This window comes from the organism of the source record quoted next, unplaced genomic scaffold, assembly GCF_019419815.1.
Source record: "Pyrus x bretschneideri cultivar Hongxiangsu unplaced genomic scaffold, Pyrus_bretschneideri_v1 Contig10, whole genome shotgun sequence".
NCBI lineage: Eukaryota > Viridiplantae > Streptophyta > Magnoliopsida > Rosales > Rosaceae > Pyrus > Pyrus x bretschneideri.
The window spans coordinates 9,834,180-9,856,457 of record NW_025999391.1 but is presented as its reverse complement, the minus strand read 5'-3'; positions in this window follow the sequence as shown (position 1 = coordinate 9,856,457).

The window sequence follows — 22,278 nt, the reverse complement described above, 5'->3', positions numbered from 1 at the left end:
ATTCAGAATACGGGAACAACTTTACATGGTCATTTTGATCACCTGTTTGCTGATTCACAGCATATTCTTCAGGGGTTCAAGCAATGGAGGATTTCTTTCGGACTAAGATAGACGAACAGAGTGGCACATCGGCTTGCACGGTTAAGTCTAACGCTTGATCACCCAATTTCTTGGTTTGAAGAACCCCCTGATATTATTTCTAATTTTTTATTGGAGAATAGTCTTGATAGTTAAGTTGGTGTGGGACACTCTTTTTTCCTTCAATCAGGTTGAAAGCCCCGACAAGGTTTTTATTGAGTCTTATTGTTAGCACCCTATCCTTGATTATGTACGTATTTCTACAATTCAATGAATATCGTACTTTCATAAAAAGAAAAAAAAAGAATTAAATTTGAAATCATTTGATAATTGACAGGTATCCAATAAATAGTGCAATGAATTAAAAGATTTCTAATTTGGTTAATTTTTTGTGTAGTTGTACTTTACACGGTGATTTATAACATAGACGATCATGATCATTAAATAACATTATATGATAAGAAAGAGAACCGAGAAGGTCCAAGTGAAAAATTTGCTAGCATCTCCAAACAATTGTTGTTGAATCAAATCGAGTTTAGGTGGAGATTGTCATCATGTATGGTTAAATTTAATTCAACAACTGCCTTGCCACTTAGTATTACCGTCTAGTGGTATTCCTGTTCATTTGTAAGTGAGAGGTCTTAGGTTCGATTCTCACCATAGGTGAATTTGAACCACATTATTTGCTAACCCATTGTGATAAGCCCATCTCCTCCCTCTTAGTGTACATAATATCGTTTGTTAAAATAAATATAATTCAACAACTGCCTTAATTTAATTGGAGGTCCACTTTAATTTAATTGGAGATCCTTTCAATTTTTGACCGTTTGATTGATGAATTGAAGATCAATGATAAAAATGAACAAGAACGTGTAAGAAGTAAAATGAGTATGTGAATAATACTATTCTAAATGTATTATATATTAGTTAAAATCCTCAAATTAAGACCGCAGCTATTGAGTTTGAACCCGTGTGAACAGAAATAAACTTATTTGTCTCGTGTGATTAAAACAAAAACACTTCGAGTGCATAAGTAGTTGAATTTATTTTCCTTCCATAGTGACTAAAAAATTTATCAACATATAAAAACATGGGATTTTGTTTTTTCATCAGGAGAGTGTAGCCGTTCTTCTAAGTATTAAAGACATCCATCCATCGTCATGCAGGGAGATTTTTCTTCTGCATTGACTAGGAGAGTTGAGCTATTAGCTACTAGCTGAGTTCAAAAGACGCCGATCGTCATGGTGCGGAAAAAATTGAATTTTTGGGATCCAAAGGATATTAAAATAAATTGTTTGACTCATTTGTGTCAGTAATTTGAAATGATAGCGTGGCTGGGAAGGTAGAAGTTGGACAAATAATTGGCACAAAGCCCCCGGAACGTGCAATGTTTGTGACCCCATTGTTTCTTTATCTGGTCATCAACTTTGATTAATCAAAGTTATCAACTTTGATTTATCAAAGTCATCAATTTGATTTATCAAAGTCATCAATTTGATTCATCAGTTAAATATTGAATTAGTTAGACAAAAATAGGTTACATGAGGTTAATCAAGACCATGACATTTAAGTCTTTTCATTTTGATTTTTCTTTATAGAAAATGCATATTTCTAAATAAAATCACTTGTTCATAAACTTCATACAAAATTATCTTTCTACTTTTTTTTCTTCTTCCTTTTCAGAAGAAAGATCGGGCAAAATACAATGATCACTCCAAAATCATTTTGAATAATGCGGTGACCTTGCCTGCTGAGAATGAGTAGTAATACAGACACCCCATGTCGTTTCTAGAAAATAAAAAATAAAAAGAAGAAATATCCATGTAGAAAAGGGATTTTCTTATATCATTGACTAATCACAAGTACATGATTTATATACATGAAACACGGGGTTCACAACCATGTACGTCATAGAGATTGTTACAGTTGAGAAGAACTGTATGAGAGAGTGGTAAACGAAACTCGTGCAAAAGTCCTTGAACCCAAATAGTGTCGGCACAAGCACAGGCAAGTGCACGGTATTTCGCTTCTGCATTTGAACGAGAAAACCGTGCGTTGCTTTTTTGCACTCCATGAGATGAGGTTAGGACCCAAGAAAACACAATAACCTATTGTAGATCGCCGGGTATCCAGACACCCTACTCAATCCATATCGGAGGCCACAAGAATTGTGGAAGCCGCACATCGACGAATTGAAAGTCCATAACCAAGTGTGCCTTTCAAATAACAAAGAATGCGTTTAAATGTTTCAAAATGTACATCATTAGGAGCACTTATAAATTGTGAAACATATTGTACGACATAAGCACTATCAAGTGGAGTGAGAGTTAAGTATTGCAAGGCACCAACTAGCTGTCGATATATGGTGGGATCCGAAAGAGAGGAACCCTAACTGCGGAGAGAGAGCCATTTGAACCATAGGAGTGGGGACATGTTTGCATTCCAATAAGTTACTACGCTTGAGAAGATCAAGCGTTTTTTTTTTTTTTTTTTTTTTTTTGAGCGAGATGCCCTGAAGTAGACAATTAGGAAACCTTAATATGTAATTTTTCAAGTCCTTCATTTCAAACTCAACACATAGAGTCCGTCAAGGCAAGTAAATGATACATATTACTGTACGTAAGCACAATATCGTCTACATAGAGTAGCAAAATCATCATGTGAGAGTTTTCTTGATGAATAAACCAATGCGGAGGAGAAAGGTGTTGAAGCGTTGGAATCACGTACAGAGTGCCTATTTGACGCCATAAAATGCCTTGTGAAGTTTGCATGACACACCCCAACCCGGATATTCAAGTGGACACCGAAGTCAAGGCGTGCTGGCAGAGACCTGAAAGGTGACAAAGCTATAATAAAAATAATGTGTAAAGAGTGTGAATAAATTTAAAGTAGAGCCTAGAATTAATTTATACTATGAGTGAGAGTGCGCAGTATGGGATGTACCTATATTACAAAGTGTACAATTGTCAGGGCATAACTAATTAGGCAGTAAAAGTAAGAATATTCTCATCCTGAGTAGGATGGATTTTAAACAAACGACATTGAATCAAATGGTCTACATTTGCAGGAGTATAAGTCAGAACCGCCAAACCTCGCTCGCCACAAAAAACCATCTACTAAGTCTTGAAGGGGTACAAAACAGTAAGTACGACCTGGTAAAAAAAAAAAAAAAAAAAAAAAGGTTTTATTAAGACCTTTGTTTTGTGAACATAATAATCACTTGCTTAAAACCCATTTAGTTTTCAAAATCATACTAGTATAAGTATGAAATCCAAGTACCATATAAAACCATCAAATCAAAGGTACAATAAACCACAATATCTCATCAATATAATATAATAGGCTTTGCTCATCAACATATGCATGTGAAACTAGTCCTGGCCCGGACAAGTACTATAAAGACCGGTATAAGCATGCATGATAAACAGATAAAATATGATCAAGCCATCATAATTTCATAAATGTCAACATCTGCAAATAATACTTATAAACATAAGTAAAAGCATGGCATCATGTAATACTATATATATAATGTAGATTGAAAAAAAAAACCCACTAACTCACAGGAGTCATAGCCGCCTTACTCTGCACTCTTTGAAACCTTGGAATAGCTTTCCTAAAATAAATCAACCTTTACTTAGAAATTAATCCAAAACTACGAAGATTATGAATAAACGGGGTTGAAACTACCAATTTCGATGTACGAAAACTAAAGTTTATCGTTGTATGTCGTCGCACGTGCCGCCGTATGAAGCATGTCCGGCCACATTCAGGGACGCGCCGTTGACTGAAAATGCTCCAAAAAATGAAATATTTCGTCACCAAAAGTGGATATTCCTTAATCAGATGGATATTATGTCATAGTTAATGGAATAGTTACAAAATATATTTGAAACATTCTAAAGTAAATTAAAAAATGGTCTAGGTTGTTGGGTCAAAAACCGGGTTGTCAGGTTAGTTCGGGTAGTCTGGTCGATATTGAGTTTGGACTGGGTCTGGTTCAACTTGACATAGACCTGGGTTGGGTGGTTTCTGTAACTGGCTAGAAACCTCATCGGTTTCTACAGTTTTTTGTTTAGAATCTTAAAATGCTCGCCATGCTGTCGTCGTTGCTCTAATGTCCAGTCCAAAGGAAGATTTTAACTCCTAGGATTGAGACGCTCAAGATAATCATGGTATAGAGGGTCGATTCCTAGCTATTTGGCCAGAATTCCCTCACCAACATTCAATATCTTCGACGGTAAACTGGGTTTCCTTCCCTAATCGAAATATGCTCTATTTCTCAACCAAATCACACAATCCACATATAAAAATTCATCTACACAATGCAAGGAAGAGAATGGTGGTGGTAATGGAGATTACCTTCATTGGGAAATTTGCTCCATAACCAAGTTCATTGAACTTGTGATTTGGGTTAGAATTTCAAGAAACAACAACCATAGTATGGCTCGTGGTAAAGAAGTGGCCACGATGCTGGTGATTTAGGGGTTTGGTTCGCTAGAGAATAAAGGTGATGGTTTGTGTCGCTTAGGGAAGAAGTGAGAGTTGAGAGGGAAAAAGAGAGAGTTGGACGAGATAGGAATAGAGAAAAAGGTAGAGTGACAGAAGAGGGTTGGGAAAGCTGGTGGCCGCATGTAAATTCTTTCAAGGCAAAAGAAGGCCTGATTCGACGTGGGTCCTAATGGCATGCACTCCAACACAAATGAAACAAAACAAACTGTGAACATGGTAAAATTACACAATAACCCTTAATGTTTGTGTTTCGTAAAATCCTTGTCTTACCTCCAAATTTTGTTTTCCTTGCGCCCAAGCTTTCGTACCGACGAGTACTAAAAGGATAGTATTCGAATTGTTTTTTGACCATCATGTATGGAACTTGCACATGCAAAAAAGAAGAAGTAAATATTGTGAGTCTAAGCACCAGGGGTGGTTCTCGACTTGGAGGCTCCAATGCTTAAGTCAGCAAGGTTGAGAAAGAAATGGGTGTAGTATACTTCTGGGGTTCTAAGTGTCTAACCTTTCTTGAGGAATCACTAGGCGTATTTATAGGCCTTGCGAAATCGGTTTATGTCATCCAACATTCCCTTAAGTCGTTGGAGACACATTGGAGGCCATCAAGGGAACCATTTTGACGTATGTATGCCACGTCAGGGAATGACTATTTGTCTTTTCCACATCATGGGCTAAGGCGCATCCATGCCAGTAGATGCAGTCTGACATTTCATGTGGGTGAGAATGTACTGCAAAGTCTAGGTAGGACAGTCGAGTACCTGATTAAAGACAGTTGGCTAAGCCCATACTCTAGCGTGAATCAATCCACCCTGAATACTTTGATCATGGGTACGAGATTGATTAGTTCGATCACACCAGGAACCATATTATTGGATCATTATCCCTCGGGGGAGGGCTTGGCCTTTTCTTCACTTTAAGTCTAGCCTTGCGGAGTGGTTGTATGCTATTATCACTCCGGGGAGGTGGTATTTTGGGCCTTACAATTGCCCCTAATTATTTCCCTTGAGCATCCTTGGAGGGATAGTTATATGTGTTCAAGATACCTTTCTCGAAGCAATGTTCTGGCTTTTTCCATGTCGAGCTCTTTTAGAGACTTTGTCTCGTTTCTAATGCCCTTAGTGTAGGGAGTTGTTGAATTGTATTGAGAGATCAATGGGTAGAGTGAGGTATTTTTCTTGGAGTGAGATTTTTAAACACGGTCTTGCCCCTGAATACTGTAAAGAGACGAGTCAAAACCTTCATGTCCCCCGTTTCTAAGTTCGCGAGGACTAGGCCCAAATCATCCTGAAGGAAAAACAAATCCTAAAGAGTGCTTTGTTCTCTTCCCAACAGCTTCTAGATACTTGGTTTCGTGTTATGTTAAGTGTTTCCAGTGCTAAAGTACTTCCAGTGTGATGAGATGCTTCATTCGGTGTTAATGGAGTGTTTCCCTCGACATTGATGAAATGCTTCCTTAGGCACTGATAAGGTTGTAAACACGAAAATTCCTGATGACGAACGAGACAAGAACACATGTACAAAATATATTTTGTATTAATGATTTTGAGGTTACAATCTCTTTGTAATTTGGTCATCTGATTCGATCTCCGTAAAATGTTGGTTTGTTGACATGGTGTTGATCCAAGGGATGACGAGGCTTGATCTTGGATAAATAGTTGGAAGTTTCTTCAAGGGCCGTCGAGGCTTGATCTTGAAGAACAGGGATGAACAGATTTTCGAGGGCTTTTGGGCTTGATCTTGAAGTTGTTGACCCAAAAGGCCATTAAGGCTCGATCTTAAGATGAACAAGTGAGAGCTTTTTCAAGGGCCTTTAAGGCTTGATCTTTGAATAATGGTTGTGCGGATTTCTTCAAGAGCTTTTGGGCTTGATCTTGAAGGTTGATGGATAAGCAGATCTTTAAGGGCTTTTGAGCTTAATCTTAAAGAACGGTTAGATGTGTGGATTTGTTGATGTTGTTGATCCAAAGGGCCGTTGGGGCTTGATCTTTAGGATGAAAGGATGATGAACGATGAACACTTTCTTCAAGGGCCATTGGGGCTTGATCTTGAGTTGGTGGAAGTTCTTCAAGGGCCGTTGAGGCTTGATCTTGAAAGAGGATTTGACGAAGAACAAAGAGAGTTTTCTTGATCCTTCGGGATTTGCTTAAGAGCTTTAGAGTTTCAAATCTTCAAGGTTTTGGTGTGATATCCTTTGGTCCCCAAAAATGAATGCCTTGGCTTCCTATTTATAGAATTCCAAAACTTGATTTTTTGGATTTAAATAATCAGATGAAATAAATCATTTCTGCTAGGTATTGACACGTGTCCTATTTGATGATTTTTTCGATTTATTTCGATTTTTCGTTGAGTCACACGCTACGTGTAAAATTTATGCGACACATGAGCGTTGACATTTTAATTATTGGTTAACATTCATTTCACCAAAATTTCGATGTCTACAAATGCCCCCACTTCAAAGCGCGTTGCATACATGTGCTTGTCACATGTAGGAGATGCGTTTTGAAGTCCCTTAATGTAGATGTCGATCCAAGGGCCGTCAAGGCTTGTTCTTGAAATGGACTGGAAATTTCTTCAAGGGTCACTGAGGCTTGATCTTGAATTGGGCTGGAGTTTCCTTCTAGTGCCGATGAGGCTTGTTCTTGAATTTTGTTTGAAATTTCTTCAAGGGTCATCGAGACTTGATCTTAAATTGGGCCGAAAATGTCTTCAAGGGCCACCGAGGCTTGATCTTGAATAGGATTAGACCACAAGGAACTTCACGTGGTAAGCGATCTTCGGCTTATTGGGGATGAATCAGCACGTGCTGTTGTTGTGCTTGTTAACTTTCTACAGGCTTAATCTTGAATTGGGCTAGAGGATTTTTTAGTTTCTTCCAATTGTTGACTTTCCACAGGCTTATTCTTGAACTGGGCTAGGGGGTTTCTTCTGTTAGACTTGCACCAAATGTTTGAATTTACTCATTTTATTTGGAACTGAACTTGATTTAAGGGTGGCGGGCACTTAATCTTGAATCAAACTTGTGATTTCTTCAAGGGTCGTTGGTGGCTTAATCTTGAAGAAAATTAGACCACGAGCGGTCACACATGGCAAGTGATTTTCGGTTGAAGATGAATCAACATGTGTTTTGTTGTGTTTTTCTCCACATACTTCAATGTATCATTTTCACTTGCCTTATCTGTTCTCCAGGCAGATGTCGTATCTTCTGCTGCCTTGTCTATTTCCCCAGCAGAGCGATGCTCGGTAAGTAATCAGGGAAGGGTTCCAGGCAGTCGGTTCCTGACTGGAAGTTTGACTTCAAGTTCCGACTGATTGCCCTCTTTCTCCTTGTCCTGTAGGTAAGAACAAGGACAAAGAAAAAGACAACGGAAAAGCGTGATATAAGATACTCTTGCTTTCGAAGAAGTAGTGGCGATTTGACAGCGTTGCACGACAGGGCTTTGCTCTTCAACGACGGTGCTAGTGAAAGGTTGTTGAAGCTTTTCGAGCTCTTTGATTAGAGCAACGATGCCGAGCTTGGATTTGACTTAGACTTCTTCATCTGGATTATGCCATTCTGCAGGGAAAGACGTCATGCTATAGTGATCTGTTCCAGCTCATCGTTGATCATTCTGCTTCAATCTGTTGCAGTATCTGTCCCTGATGCAGGAGTGGAATGCAACCTTTGCATTTAAATGGTCTTTCAGAACATTACTTCTCAACGACGATGAGTACTCGAGAGTAATGCAAGGTAAGTAACCAGGCAAAGGTTCCAGGTAAACAGTTCCAGATCGGAATTTTGATTTCAGGTTCCGACTGATTGCTCTCTTTCTCCTTGTCTTGCAGGTAAGAGTAAGGGCAAAGGAAAAGACAGGGAAAAAGCATGATATGAGATACTCTTGCTTTCAACCTTGATGATATATGATATTCTTGCTTTGGCGTGATTTGTTTGTAGAGGTATTCCCAGAGAAGAAGAAAACTAAGTATTTTGAGAGGCTTCGCTGGGAGTGCACTCTCGAAGGTAAGGAAGAGTTAGGCATTTTTGTAGGTCTACCTTGCCGTGGAGGATGAAGGTCAACATATATAGGAATTTCCCGACAGCCAGTAGTGGCACTATTCTTTTACTTTTGGCAGCAACTGTTAGGTAATTGAAACAGTAAGATTCACGCGTTTTCAACTTTTTCAGAAATCTTTGACAAAGTTGCCAGTGATTTCTGCAAAGCTGAGGTTGTGTGTGAAAGGTGCTGACAAATCCGGAAAAGCCAATTTTTTTTTCTTTATGAAATTCAAAGAGCGGTGCCTCTTCAATCTCTGAGCGAGTGGCCTTGTTGCCTCTTTGATTTCTGAACAAGCGGCCTTGTTGCCTCTTCGATTTCTGAACAAGCGGCCTGGCTTTTGAAATTCGGGGAGAAGTACCTCTTTAATTTCTGAACAGGCCTTGTTGCCTTTTCTTTTTATAGAGGCATTAATCGTGTTCAAAAACACATTTAGAGAGTTGCTACCTGTAGGAATTTCCCTCCTTTTGTGTTTCTAAACACTCAATTTACACGACCTCTTCTTCCTTCATCATTCCTGCAAATGGCTTGCCCATCTGATCGTCGTCTTGATTTGAATATTGGGGAAGATGCCGACATGCCTTTTCAAGACAACATATAGCATCCATCATTCGTATCCCTCAACGATCCTCTTACAATTGGGGACTATGTGATGAAGAACGACATAACCGTTACGGTGGTTGCTAGAAATCTTCTCACCTCCAAGGATAATAGGATCCTTTCTAAGCGGTCTGATGAGCTGGATGTTCAAGAGTCTTTGGTTTTTAGTGTTCAATGTGCGAGCTCTGTATCGAACATGGGCCAACGCCTTCTTGCTCGAACTCGTCAAGTTGAGTCACTTATGGATGAGGTGGCGAGTCTTAAGCAAGAGATTAGAGGGCTTAAGCATGAAAATATAGAGTTGCACATGTTTGCCAATAGTTACTCAACGAGCCTATAGCTTGTAGACAAGGCTGCTAATTCTGCGAAGTTCAATTTCAAATTCGGCTTTCAATATGCCGAATGTAGTAACCTAGTAACACCTCACTTCGCTGAGAAGGCTGATGACATAACCTCTACCAACAAAGACTCAGAAATCCTTGTTGATCGAGACTTAGACAAATAACCAGTCAATCTCAAAGCAGTGTTGTTTATCTAAACTAAAGGTGCTCCTTGATCGGTTGATTCTACAGCTCCAGTGATGTTTATCCAAACTGAAGATGTCGTCGGTTGCTTTCACAGTGTTGTTTATCCAAACTGAAAATGTGTTGGCGAGAAGAAAGAGGGACATGATAAAATCCCATAGGTTGTTGAGAAGCTTTGCAGGACAATTTGTGTGTTGAATTGAAGGGGCCTTGAATGATACACTTTCTTCTTTATTTATAATAGCAAACCCCATCATGACCAGCAAAAATCGTACTTAAATTAGAACTCATCAACCTAATCTAACTAGGTCTCGGCCAATCTTAACTTCAATAGGACTTTGAACCAAGCCCTTTAACAACCCAGATTCATCCCCTAATTCTCAGCATCCTTAGCCTTATGACTCCTTGTTGCAGTAGGTTTCGACTACCTCACATTTATCTAAACCAATCTTCCTCACAATAAGATTCAGCCAACCCTAACTGAACAACCCGTGATAACTGGACGACCCCTAATTCTAAATAAAGTTACTGGGCCGAGAGCGGCTCTAAGCTCAGCCCAAACTATCATTTTAGGCCCAAACAATTGCTTTTTTTGTTGAAGTATTATAGACTTGCCTCACTCTGTGCTTTCTACTTTAAGTTTTTCTTTTTGTAGAATTTGGGTTGCATCCTTTTGTCCATTTGCCCCCATCTATTTGGAGTGAATGGTTTAGGTTGACTCCGGATAAATAGTTCGAACTCCTGCGATGCAGATTTATGTTGTCCTTGACTTTAGATGGTTCAAACTCTTGCTAAGGAGAGTAATTTAATTACACGTATAGGTGGTGTAGCAAATCTCACTCTTAAGTGGTTCGACTACGACTTGTTTGCCCATTTTTATAAAATTGTGGTTTTGTACGATGGCTGGGAGTTGACATATCGATCTTAAGGTGGGCTTCGGATTCGAGTGGCTTCATCACAAGTCAAACGCCAAACAATGTTAGACTAGACTCTAACTTTCATGAGGTTATTATGTATGTCCACCCTATTCGAACCTTAGGGTTGTAAAGATTTGGCATTACCTGCACCCTATTCGAACCTTGCCACACAAGCAGGCAAGTGCCCCAGTGAATCTCGAGTGGTGGTTAGGGATGGAGTTCTACGAACGTAGCTATGGTCATGCAGTAGCCATTGGGTTCATTTCTTTTGCCGATTAATGAGTTATCGGAGCAGATCTTTGGCATTACCCAACAATGAGGGCTTTCTCGACGAGTGTTCAGCAGCAAACTGGTTGCCGCAAATTTCAAAATGTATATATTAGGATTTTTAGTCCCTGTTTGGAAGTGACACAAAGTTGGTGTCGACCTAAATAAGAACGGCGATATAACTTATCTTAGACGATGACAAACTAGGATGCCTTTTGGATGACCTTTCTTGCCAGACCAAGGTTATATGGGAGGTTGTCATGTCTGATATAGGCTAATATTTCATCCATCCAATTCTCCCGCTCATTTATCACTATGATCCACTTCGAGACATGCTTCATAATGTTGGGTGTTTCCAAATACTTGAAGGGAATGTTATACCAAAGTTGGTGGTCGATAGATAATCCTAAATTAGTTAGTGCGTCTACATGCAGTTCTTCATTCGAAGAAGTTGATGAATGTCGAATTTAGTGAACTTGTTCAATGGCTTTTTGGTTTTCGCCAGATATAGTGCCATGACCGGGTCATGAACAACATATTTTCCTGTGACCTGGTTCGCTACCAAAAGTGAATTGCAGTAAATGGATATTTCTTTTACCTGAAGTTCGAGGGTAACTCTTAGTCCGGCTAAAAAGGCTTCGTATTCAGCCTTATTGTTGCTGTCATAGAATCCCAGCTTCAACGTTTGTGACATTATAGTGTCATTCGGAATGAATAACACTAGTTTAACCCCTACTCCATTAGGGTTAGCCGATCCGTCTACGTAAAGGCACCACCCGGTGAACTCGACGATGAAATCTGCCATTGCCTAACTCTTGATGGCAATCTTTGGTTTATAGATCATGCCATGCCGTCGCAGCTCGATGACCTATTTGTTAACTCTCGTGAAGCAGTTGAGGTCGTGGAGGATCAAGCAGACTAGGAATTCTATCATCACCACGATCCATAATGTATTAAAGTAGGGCCTAAACTTTCTTGCCACTCTGATTGACGCTAGGATTAACTTCTCCATTTTTGGGTATCTTGTCTCTGGTCCAAGGAAAACCTTTGACACATAATATACTAGCTTATAGCCCTACAGGTCTTCTCGAACTAGAGCAGCGCTAACCGCGACTTCAGATACTGCCAAATAAAAATATAAATCTTCCCCAGAGACAAGCTTCGAGAGGAGAGAAGATGAGGACAAATACTCATTTAGTTTAAGGAATGTGTGTTCACACTCCTTATGCCACAGCAGCCCCTTGTTATTTTTTATAGCATTAAAAAAAAGTTTTTCACTTATTGTCGACTTGGAGAAAGCTGCTCTGCCCATGAGGCTCTGGATCTTCTTCACCGTCCTAGAGGATTGCATATCAATGATCGCCTTTATTTGGTCAGGGTTTGACCTCAATACTTCACTGCTTTACCAAATACCCTAGGAATTTCCCGCTATGGATCCAATGATGCATTTTTTTCGGGTTAAGCTTCATCTGATACTTGCGGAGTAAGTCAAATGACTCTACCAAGTCCTCCAAATGATCACCCTTCCACTTGTTTTTCATAACCATGTCGTCGACATACACCTCTATGGTCTTTCCAATTTTTACAACCATGTTGTCGACATACACCTCTGTACATTTCCTTAGTCTTTCCAATTTTCACCACCATGTCGTCGACATACACCTCTATAATCCTTCTGATTTTCTCTTCAAACCAAATAGCATTACCTCGTAACAGTAGGTACCCTTGTCTACCACAAAAAAAAGAAAGTATTTTCCATGTCATACTTATCCATGCAGATTTGATTATAGCCATTGTATGCATCTATGAAGCTGAGCTTCTCGTGGCCTAATGTGGCGTCGATGAGTTAGTCAATCTGCCAGAGTAGGAAACTGTCATTGGGATAAGCTCTGCTCAAGTCAGTAAAATCCACGCAGACCCGCCATTTGCCAAGTTTCTTTTTAACAAACACCATATTGACCAATCACTCTGGGTGGTACACCTCCACTCTGAATTTCATATCCATGAGTTTGTCGAGCCGTTTCAATAATTGTACCCCGTTTCAGACTATGATTCTTCTTGTTCTGAATGACCAGTTTAAAGTTTGGGTCCACATGTAGCTTAAGGCAGATTACTCCTAGGTCGATTCTGGGCATATCTTCTGCCAAATAGGCAAAGACGTCTCTGTTGTCTAGCAAAAACTTAGTAAAAACTCATTTTCTCGTACCAAGAGTTTGGCTCCGATTTTGGCCCTCCGATCCTACCTCTCCAGATCGAGGGCGATAAATTCAATGTCTTTATCTTCCTTAGATTTAGGCATACAGTTATCCTGGAGGCCGATGTCAAAATTGAACTCCCTAATATTCCTAGGTTGATGGTCAAAGTGGGCACCTATGCTCGCTTGAGCTTGTGGAAGAAGTTGAAACTTGAAACTGCACAGGAGTAGGGGCTAACTTCATCTCCCTCAATTCCCTTCACTTTAGCGAGAGTGAGGTATCAAATTACTTGATGGTAGGTAAAGGCGGCCCTCATGATGTGTATTCCATCACAAAATTGCTTTATGCGGGGGAGATAAGGCATTGCGGACATATAAGTTGATCATGGGACATGCAAGTTGAGAAAGAAATGGGTGTAGTATACTTCTGGGAGTCAAAATGTCTAACCTTTCTTAAGGAGTCACCAGGCGTATTTATAGGCATCGCGGATTCGATCTATGTCATTCGATATTCCCTTAAGTCGTCAGGGACATTGGAGACCAGCAATGGAATTCTAATGTATGTATGCCACGTCAGGGAAAGACTATTTGTCACTTCCACATTGTGGGTGGAAGGCACATCCATGCCAGTAGGCGCAGTCTGACACTTTACGTGGGAGAGAAGGTAATGCGCAGTTTAGGTAGGATAATCGAGTACCTGGGTAGAGACAGCTGGCTAAGCCTATACTTCAGAGTGAATCAATCTGCCCTGAGTGCTTTGGTAGGTGATTGCTTACTTCAATCACACCGGGAACCACATGATTGGATCATTCCCCCGTGAGGGAGGCTTAACCTTCTATTCACTCCAGGTCTAGCCTTGTACAATATTATCACTCCAGGGAGGTGGTATTTTCGGCTTTACATATACTGAAAGCAGAAGTGAGCTCAAATGTCCACGTAAGATTTTACTTAAGCTATTTTTTGTCACTTTACAACTTCAAGGAGAAAAATACAAAACAATTAGGGAGGTTGTCAGAAGACTCATAGCCTACCCCCCTTAAGAAAATTTCATCCTTAAAATTTCTATACACGAGGTATAGTCAAAGAGATAAATGTGGGTAAATAGCCTTCATGCGTCGCTTGGTCTACCAAGTCGCTTCCTCAATCACGTGATTCCTTCACAAGACTTTCACAAGTCGGATGATTTTGTTCCTCAAAGTTCTCTTTTCAATTGAGAACGACAACCGGTACCTCATCACAAGTTAGATCTTGGTTGAACTCCAAGGGTTGAGGTTATATCACATTTGAAGGATCGGAGACGTATCTCCATAGAATGGACATGTGAAAAACATTGTGCACATTCAACAACTTTGGAGGTAAGTTACGTCAATAAACACCCTCACCAACTCGTTCAATGGTTTGGTATGGACCAGTGTAGTGAGGACTTAGCTTTCCTCTTTTTCTAAAGTGAACTACAAACTTCCACAGTGACATCTTCAAGAACATCATGTCACTAATGCATACACCTTATATGTCAAATGTTTGTATGTGATGCCCTTTTGTCGGTCATGTGCAATCTTCATGTTCCTTTAGATCATCTATATGTTATGCGTCGTCTCATCCACCAATTATGGACCTACTAAAGCTCTTTCACCTATTTCCGACCAATACAATGGTGTTTGGCAAGGTTTACCATACAACAACTCGAATGGTGACATATCAAATGCTCGAGCGATAGCTGTTGTTGTAAGCAAAATTTATTAAAAAGTAAGCACTTATGCCATTGATCTCTACACTGAAGGACTGAGGACCTCAAAATATCATCAAGTATTTGAATAGTTCTCACGGGTTATCCATCTATTTAAATATGGTAGGCAATACTGTAGAGTAGATATGATCCTAAAATTTTCTAAAAAAGCTTTCCAGAATTTCAAAGTAAAATTGGGGTCACGATCGAAGATGATGCTGACTGGAACACCATGGTATTTGACAATTTCAGAAATGAAGACTTCCACCAGAAAATTCAAAGAGTATGAACAGGTAGAAAATGCGCACACTTGGTGAGTCGGTCTACAATCACTCGAATACCATTAGAACCACCACATGTACAAGCTAGTTTGTACATGAAATTAATGGTGATATTCTCCCATTTCCACTCGGGCACAGGGAGTGACTGTAGCAATCCGAATGGTTTCTTTTGTTCTGCCTTGACCTGCTGACAAACTAGGCATCAACTTGCATATTCGGCAATTTTCCTTTTCATTCATGGCTCATAACAAAAAGGTCAGATGGTGTGGTACATCTTAATGCTACCAGGATGCATAGCATAGGATGAAATGTGTGCCTCGTCAAAAATCGTTTTCTTCAACTCCTTAATATTCAGCATATACATCTCGTCACCTTGCATAAACATACCATCTACCTTCCTTGCTCTTAGGTGTCCCCTGTTGTCATTCAACACTGCTTGCTTCAATTCCAAACATTTTTGGATAGTTCATATGAGCATCACGAACATCCAATAAGATTGGTTTGACTTAGAAGTTCGCTAACAAAGCTCCAAAGTGATCAATTCCCAAGACTGCTCCTGTATACTCGAGATTGTTCAGGAAAGGAATATGACAAACATAGAGGGTGTTGAGTCGACCATAAAATATCATGTCGAGGGCATCTGCCACTACGTATGCACAAGCAGGGTGGTATTTGATGGTGCAATTGTAGTCATTGATAGACTCAATCTATCCCTGCTATATGAGATTGACATCCTTCTAGATAAAATATAATTGAGTAGGGTTGGACATTTGAAAAAAAAGAAAATTACCGACTCAACCAGCTGCATCAAACTAGAAGATTGTTTTTATTTTTATTTTTTATTTTTATATATTTTCGGTAGTTAAACTGAATCAAACCATCCTTAGTCAATCTGGGAAGCGGTTCTCGAAATTATTACTTAGTGGTTAACCGAACCAACTGACATATATTTGCTTTTATTTTTTTATAAGAATTAATACGTGTACTCATATGAATGGTTACTTATTTACGAGTTACCGTGTTCCCACCATAGGAAAACAAAACCTAGTTAGTTTAAGAGTCCATTTTTCCCTTCATTCGCTTGCATACAACTCTTGAACTCAAAACTAGTACCCATTGTCAAAACCCTATCATCGTCCTCACCGTCTCTTAAGTTGAACAACATCCTTCTTTGTTTAAAGGTAATAATCAAAACCCTAATCTTAGTTCTAATAATCTTATGTGTAATAAGCAAATGTGTAACTGAAATTAGGGCTTTTGGTTGGGATTTTTTTCAATTGGGATGGCTTAGTTGGTTTTGCTATGTCTTGAGGTCCAAAAATGTCACTTACAAACCCAATCATGTCTCAAGGCTCAATCATTATGGAAGTGTCACAAGTCGAGCGTAGAAATCCATGCATAAAGTACGAAATGGAGTGTATGCCAATTTACAATCATGCCACGCCAATAAAATAATAGTTTCTTGGACATCAAACCCGTGCAAATCATGCATATTTATCATACCAAACCATATTATAATATTAGTACATTATTCAAGTCACGCCAAGCATGCGACATGTTTAATGAGCCCAAGCCAATTAACAGAGCAATCTGATTAAAATTTTTGCAGTTTCTGCCTCTGCAATTGAACAATCTGATTAAAAACATAAAATCTTTGAGTGACGAAGTCTTCGTCATGCAAAATTTACACGCATTTTTCCCGCACTTTTCACGACAAAAATTTTGTCGTGCAAACACACTTACACATTATCGTCACTTAAAGTATTTGCAATGACACATTCGTCGGGTAAATAATGAAGCTATGACGTACAGTGAATTTAAATATTTTTTTGGAAATTTGAAGTTTATGTAAACATAGACTATTGTCTAATTGATTTCTGTCAAAATTCATCCCAGACTTCATAAAACTTTGACAAAAGAACAATTAGACAATTAATACTCTCTGTTTATGTAAACTTCATAATTACAAACAAATGCTTATATTTAACCTTATAAAAATTTAAATCAAAATTAAATTAACCAAATAAATTAAATTAACCAACTAACCAATTAAACTGAAAATTTAATCCAAATAACTATTAAAAAAATAATTAAAAATATCGTCCTCAAATACATAATTAAAAAAGTATGTTATTCGTCCACAACACTTGAATAACATTTCTACTGCGCTGGTCTTTCAATCAATAATACAACCATTTAAGCCCGCACCTATGCTCTCCTGGTTTTTTTTATCTGTGGAAACAAAATATAAATTTCAAAATCAAAGAAGTGATTCATCCAAAATTGTTGTTCCAAAAACAAAAATATTAGATCCATAGAAACTTAATTATTACCTTTCCCAGATCCTTCTTCCTCACATCACTTCATTGGAAGAGCAGCGGAATCGGCCATCCTACAAAAAATTGAAACTACAATTGGGATATGAGGGATTTTTGGAAGAAGAAAATGGGAGGAAATTTTAGGGTTTTGGAAAACGTATGTGACAATAAGTGAAAGTAAATATGTGTTATAAAGAACCGTGGAACCTTTGCGCGATGAATAGTTCGTCACGCAAAGTCCCCAATTAATACCACGTGTTAAATGACCCAATGACTATTTCAGAACACCTTTACGCGAGGATTATGTCACCACCTAACATTTTCACGGGAAATTGTTTGTTGGGTTAGATTTCAGCCCAAATTTCCACTTACCCGCGTTTTTTCTCATCTTTTGCACGATGAACATTTCGTTTCGTTGTTTAAAGGTGCCTTGCGCGACGAAAACCTTTGTCACATAAGGTTTCCAATTTTTTTTTTTTTTTGACAAGACGTTTTTGCGCAACAGGACTCTCTTTTTGTCCTGCAAATATTTTTTTTCTACTAGTGTGGTTCGAGATTCAACTTCCCATTTTCAAATCGAGATCCTGATCTGAACCACCCCTTTGAACAGAGTATACGTTCTCCGATCAATCTCTCCGGTCCACGTACACATCCCCAGCTACGTGACTTGCACATTGCGAATGTGCCATGCATGCCTCCAATTCATCATAAATCACAATTGGAGAAAACCATAGCCAACAAAATGTATTGGAGAATATTTGATTTCTCCCCTAACTTGTCAATTGTCAATAATTCATTATTGCTAGAAATATTACTACTTTAGTCGAGTACACACATGCATACGACAATAGCTGCATGTGAATTACACATGAACTAGGCTTTATGTGGCTCAAATCATGACAACATACAAGTTTTCTGCGTTTTATATGTACAGTTCTTTTTGTTGGACCACCGGTGCTAATTATTTTATTTACGAATCATTACTCAATATATAATTATTTTAATTTCAATCATTACTCAATATATAATACTTTTCAACTAATTAATTATCATTATAAATTTATTATGTTTACTAAGAGACGATGTTATAAGAATATATAAAAACAACAATAAGCGTGTTTCATGTTGAACTTTTAAATTTACTCAGTAAAACCCTAAGGGGGCGTTTGTTTACCCTCGCTAAGTTGGACTGGACTGGACTGGACTAGCTATTAGTCCAATACTGTGTTTGTTCCATGCTGGGACTAACATTAATGAGACTAAAGGGGACTAGCATGGACAAAACCCTTCACTAAGAGGTCTTAGCGAGACCCCCCAATAACCATGGGACTAGCTAAGACTATCCTCTCTTTCTTGTCCTCGTCATGCTGAATGACCATTCCCTACAAACTCCTCGTCATCTCCGGCCACATAGATCAATCATTAACTTTCTGACTCTCTTTCAGATCCATTTCACAACCAACTTTCATATAAAATATACCAAATTGAAGCTGGGAGTGACAAGATTACAATTTTACCTGAATCGAGGCCAAAATGTGGTCGAATGTGCTGGAAAATGGCCTGGAAGTCTCGGCATGTTTGGGCTTCTTCAAATCCATAACAGATTCGAGCATTCAAAGCTAAGATCTCGGTCTAGGGATGGTGATGAATTTTTTGGCGGTGCTAACTTCATCCGATTTAACGAGGGTTGGCCGGAAAACACATCGGGAAACCTGCAACTTGTTGGGAAAATTGGAGTCGTGAGGTTCCATTCGAACAACGCATAGCTAAAAAGGGAAGGATGACAGAGAAATAGAGACTGGAATCAATAAGGAGTTTGACCAGGAATGAGAAAGAGACATGAATTGAGAGGTCTAAGAGGAAAAAAAGAGGGAGAGGGTGGGATGATGAGAGAAGAGGAAAAGAGTGGGACGGAAATGGTAGGAAAAGATGAAGAAAAAGATAAGATCATAATAAAATATTAATAATTTATATATTAAATAATATAATATTAGAATTTGTTATTATCCAGCTTCTTAGTCCAATACTGCACCAAACGCTTCACTAAGTTAGTCCAGTTTAGTCTAGTCTAAGCCAGTCCAACTTAGTCCTTGAAGCTAATCCAGTCCGAGATAGTCCGGCGCAACAAACGCCCCCTAAGTCTTTTATTGAGATTCATAGTCCCGAGATTGACAAGTACTGCTACTACTAGTAATAACATATCTTGTTGTACAGAGATTCCCTATGCTTATGACAGGTTTTTGTTACATTTTTTGGTCGGCCAGACTATATAATATGTGACGACCTATTCCGAATTAATATATATTTTATCCTCGATGTGTGAAAATGATGATTATACCCTCGTGTCGTAGTGATGTGAATGTACGTATATGGTTTTAAATTATTTTCCCGTTGACGTTATTAAATCATACTCGATGTCACGAGAGTGTTGACGTGATTTAGGGCCGAATTGAGATGTGTTGTCTTCGTCACCTTCCAGGTGTCAGCCAGCACATCTCAATTCGGAGTCCTAGTGGACAATCCGGGTTGGGATGTGTCATAAACGCTCGTAATGACAAACTTTACAACTTTCGTGAAGGGCTTAACTCTTAATGTGCCACTATAATCATATAAATCATAGATCAAAATTTAACCGTCGATTGTTGTTTACATTTATGCTTCATTTTTCTCACCAAATTTTGTTTTTCCAAAATATGATCTATTAGAGGATACAAGAAGATGAACGGTTCGGATCGTTAATATTATGTTCAGAGTTTTACCGTTAGTGAAAATATTGCTCGGTGTTTATAAAGTCTCTACAAACTATATAACATCGACTCATATTTCAATTAACCGTAAATATCGGGACGTGATCTCAAAGATCCGAACTATTGATCTTCCTACATCCCCCAGAAGATCATGTTTTCAAAAAAGAAAATTTTAAAAATGAAATTCAATATAAAGAATAAAGCATAAACGACAATCAATGGTTAAATACAAATTTAAGGTTTATGGATTATAGTGTCGGATTTCGAAGCTGACCCCTTCACGAAAGTTGTAAAGCTTGTCACTACGAGTGATTGTGTGTGTGTGTATGTGTGTGTGTGTATGTCTATATATATATTTACATTTCTTACACTTCTACAATAATTATTATTAATTTTATTACTTTTACACTCAAATAAAAAAAATACTATTCATGACGGTTTGGAGGGTTTTAAAAATCTAAACGATAATGTAAATGTAACCATTGTCTACTCGTGAAGGAATGATGAATCACGAGTATTTATATATTCTTTCACATTTTTCATACTTGTAGGGATGTCTTATTGCCTACACTAATACTATACTAGTTGATTTTAATTTTGGACAACATCATGCTAAGTAAAATTTATCTTATTAATGATAATAAGAAACTCTGATAATAAAAATAAATAAATAAATAAATAAAACTTAATTTTTTTAACTTATATAGAATAATAATACAAAAATATATATTTAATATAGAATATACCAATATATACAAGCTATTGTAATTTTAGTAATTAAACATTAAAATTATAACTTATTTTTCTTAACGGGTTACCCATGTGTTACCCGCGTGTACACCCGTTAAGAACCCATTATTAACGGGTCACCCGATAATGACCCAATTAGTTATCATTTTGATCTGAAACACGTTATTTTCGTGTCATTTTTGTCACATCCCGGCCCGAGCCCCCATCACAACCCAGGCTCGACTCCACCATATCACGATATTGTCCGCTTTGGGCCTCGATCACGCCCTCATGGTTTTGTTTCAAGGAAGTTCTATATTAATTCAATGATATACGTATAAATCAATATGCATGGCATAAATGTGATTTGACGCTATGGACACTCAGGTAAGTACCAGGTGAGTTGTAGATTGTTTATGTATATTGATGATTGTGTGAGATGCATTGAGAGCTCATAAACCTGCACCCCGATGTTAGTGCTCCCGCCCGTGGCTACAGCACAGTCCTTCACGTGATGTTCACCTCCCGCACCTTACGCTCACCTTGGATCCAAGGTAGGTGCACAGTCCTGTCGTACATACCACAATAGGTGGTTTCGACTCCTAGGTGACTCGCGATTATTTGCATATTCTTCACGTGATTGTATCACTTGATTGTATTTATTTACACCTAGTACTGTCGTACATATCACTTTAGATGGTTCCAACTCGTGTGCAGGTATACTTATTGAGTTATAAATTCAGTCATACAGGTCACATGAGGTGACTCCCGGCTAGCATGTTGATGAGTTATTGATTGAGCCATACAAATCACGTGAGGTGACTCCCAGCTAGCATGTTGATGAGTTACTGGCTAGCCTGTTGATAAGCTATTGATTGAGCCATACAGGTCACGTGAGGTGACTCCTGGCTAGTATATTGATGAACTATTGGCTAGCATGTTGATGAGCTATAAATTCAGTTGTACAGGTCACGTGAGGTGACTCCCGGCTAGCATGTTGATGAGCTATTAGCTAGCATGTGGATAAGTTATTGATTGAGCCGTACAGGTCACGTAAGGTGACTCCGGCTAGCATGTTGATGAGTTATTGGTTCAATCGTACATGCCACAATAGGTGGATCCAGCTGACATACCATTTCATATTGATTTATTTCACCTGGGTTACTTATTCTTGTGGAAATATTTGACACGGCATAGTTGTGAGACTGTTATTTTGGTTATGGATTTGAGTTATAGTCACACCTGTTATTTTTTGGGAATTATACAGGTGTTACGACGAGGGGTTACTGCCCTTGGTAATTGAACACTCACTCACATTTTCTATTTTTGCACCCCTCCAAGTTCTAGCAGCAGA